Source organism: Neophocaena asiaeorientalis, unplaced genomic scaffold (assembly GCF_003031525.2).
Source record: "Neophocaena asiaeorientalis asiaeorientalis breed wild unplaced genomic scaffold, Neophocaena_asiaeorientalis_V1.1 scaffold177, whole genome shotgun sequence".
Taxonomy (NCBI): Eukaryota; Metazoa; Chordata; class Mammalia; order Artiodactyla; family Phocoenidae; genus Neophocaena; species Neophocaena asiaeorientalis.
Window position 1 is genome coordinate 10,360,250 of NW_020172779.1, and position 2,981 is coordinate 10,363,230.

At 41.5% G+C, this 2,981-nt stretch overlaps 1 protein-coding gene across 1 annotated transcript in view; it reads right to left on the bottom strand.

Moving 5' to 3' along the window:
* Window positions 1–1,033: 1,033 nt before the first annotated feature.
* The window catches only part of LRATD2 (LRAT domain containing 2), a 28,550-nt gene continuing 26,602 nt past the window's right edge, over window positions 1,034–2,981 (bottom strand). The window contains exon 3 of the transcript XR_003002736.1: window positions 1,034–1,078. The gene's annotated coding sequence lies outside the window, so the exon portion shown is untranslated. The remainder of the gene's footprint in view (window positions 1,079–2,981) is intronic.

The window sequence follows — 2,981 nt, forward strand, 5'->3', positions numbered from 1 at the left end:
AGTGACACTCATATCACAGACAGGAAACAGAGCTGGAGAGGTTACAAGCTTACCCAGGCTTGCTTGCCCAGTACATGCAATAGGGGTCATTCATTTGTGTATCTGTCAGGCACCAAAACCTGCACTTGTTTTCAATGATGAAAGTACAGACTGCCTTTCATTTTACAATATCTAAATCGGTTGCATGTAGGCCTTTTCTATATTTGTGGCTGTATTCCAGATAACTGAGGTTGAGAGGTAAATGACGTCCATATTATTTAAATGTGTGTTTCTGTAAGCAAAGCCTTTAATTCCTGGAGATGTATATATATATATATATATATATATATATATACATACGTATGTATATTTTTTTAACTTAGATATTGGAATGGTACAGCAGAACTTCTTTACTATCTGTCTTAGGTCACTGCCATCGAAGCAGCACCTGAGACAGTGATTTGGGTGAATGTGATTCACTGAATTATATTCAGTGAATGTGGAGGGCTCTCAGGAGACAGGAAGTACAGGAAGAAGGATGGGCAGGGGAGGCAGCTAAGCAAATATGTGGTTTCAGCTGGATCCAGCCTCAGCCCGACCACGCAGGGAGCTCTGGAGCATGAAAGCCACCCAAGTTACTGCAACTTTGAGGCAAGGGGGCTGGCCTTTCTAGAAGGTGAGAACCACCTTCTCCCAGCAGCTGGGGAATTGGTACAGGGCCCAGGTAAAAGGAATCTGGAGAGGGAACCAATATCCCATCTCTGCTGCCCTCAGAAATTTGGAGGATTGATTAATGCAGTCTACAAACAGCCATGTGCACTGCTGTAGAAAGACACAGAATAATTAAAAGGGTTGAATTGGAACTAATGAAACCCCATCATCTTTTAAATGACTGGATATACTGAACCAGGAGATTAAGTATAGGAAGGTTGGAAAGCTGGTCTTAAATGGTTAATTTTTTCTACCACTTGCAAAACCATCAAATTCAAGTGAGAGTGAGTTTGTTCGATGCCTGGCTACCTTCAGAACCTTCTGCTGTTCCTTCTGATGACGTCTTCACTGCCCCACTGCCAGCCTCGAGACTGCTGATTTCAAGGCCCTTTGAAGAAAAAAAAAAATTCCATTTACTTTCTGCAGGAGATGACTGTCTGCTCCCCTTGAGCTGGGCCAGAGGGAGCATTCAGAATATATTGCTGGAAGTAAATGGAATTTTTCAGCTATTTAAATTGCAATTCACCCCTGAAAACTCCATTTTATCAAAACTCCTGGTTAATACTATTTTCTATGCTCAGGTATTCTTCCCAAATACACATGCAGGAGATACAGGAGCCCAGAGGGAGACTGTTTCAGAGACAAAGTCCCTTAAAGAAGCCTCAGGTACTAACATCCTCATTGCCATGTAACAAAACTCAAAGGACTGAACAGGTATGGGGTAGGGCAGAGGGCACTCTACCTAGAGTCTGAGGAATTAATTTGCCCCCCACTAGCTGTGTGTCCATGAGCAAATCATATAATCTCTCTGAGCCTTTTGGTTCACAGCTCTAAAATGGGATTAGGAACACCGTCCTTGCCTATCTCAGAGGGTTATTGTAAAGATTATATTAGATTAATTTATATGAAACAGTTCTAGACAAATGAAGTAGAGCTGGAAATGATATCTTTTGTAGCCAAACGCTTAAAAGCCCACAATTAAGCCTAACGAAGGCAGAATTCTAAGATGGCACCCAAGAATCTCACCTCCTAGTAAATATACTTTATATACTCCCCTTTCCTTGAGAATGTCCTGTGAATATGATAGGATATTCACTCCCATGATTAGGTTATATAAGACTCAAGCTTAACAGGCTGGAGAAATATTCTTCCTACTGGCTTTGAGAAAGTATGCTTCTAGGTCATGGTTTAGACTTAAAGGTGGCTTCCAGGAGCTGAGATGAATCAGCCAGCAGCAAAACAGGGACCTCAGTCCTACGACAACAATTTAAATTCTGCCAACAACCTGAATGAGTGTGAAAGAAAACCCTGGGCTCAGGAAGAGAACATATAGTCCAACCAAACCACTGACTTCTGCCTTGTAAGACGCAGTTACTCTGTGCCAGGACCTCTAACCTACAGAAACTATAACATAATACCTGGGGGTTGTTTTAGCTGCTAAGTGTGTGATACTCTGACATATAGCTATAAAAACCAAACATACAATCAACTGTTCTTAAAACGGCAGATTGAGGGCGACCTCGGAAATACACTCCTCCATAAAAGCAATGAGAACCCTGTATAACTGTCAAAATAAACTTTTTCAGAACTCTGAAAAATCACCAAAGGCTTGCAACAATCCAAGGAGTATTTATTCAAGAAAAATGGCTGAATCTCAGCAAGGACAGTGAGCCTTATGGCATTTTAACCTGTGCCCATCACCCTCTCCCTAGCTCTTCAGCAGCACTGAAAGCCAACAGGCTCACAACTACAATAGATGTGAAAAACAGCAGCTAAATTGTTACCGAAGGAAGTAAAATGGGTTTGGAGCACCCCAGAAGCCCCATTTCTAGAAAACTATCACTATTTGACCTGTCTGGCAGTTCCCTAAAAAGCTCCATTTTCAGGGATTGTCTTTATTTGACCTAATCAGAGCTTGCTTTTTGTGAAGAGCCCTACCCACAGACTATTTGTCAAATACAATTAATGGCAATTGTTTAATATCACAGCTACCTGAGGATACTTTAACAGTTGGCGCTAACCAGAAATTTTAAAAAGAACAACTGGATAATGAGATGCCCATAGGGGTCTTTGAAAAGCTCCAGCATATTCCTGGAAATCCAGAAACCCATGTGCATTTTCAGAACTGCATACATCTAGAGAAGACTCGATAAAGTCTACTCTCTCACCTACGGTTATCTTGAGTCTCTGTATGAGCAAGAAGTTTAGGATAAGTTGGAGTTGTAAACTGGCTGCTAGAGCACTTAAAACATCACACACACACACACACACACACACACACACACACACAC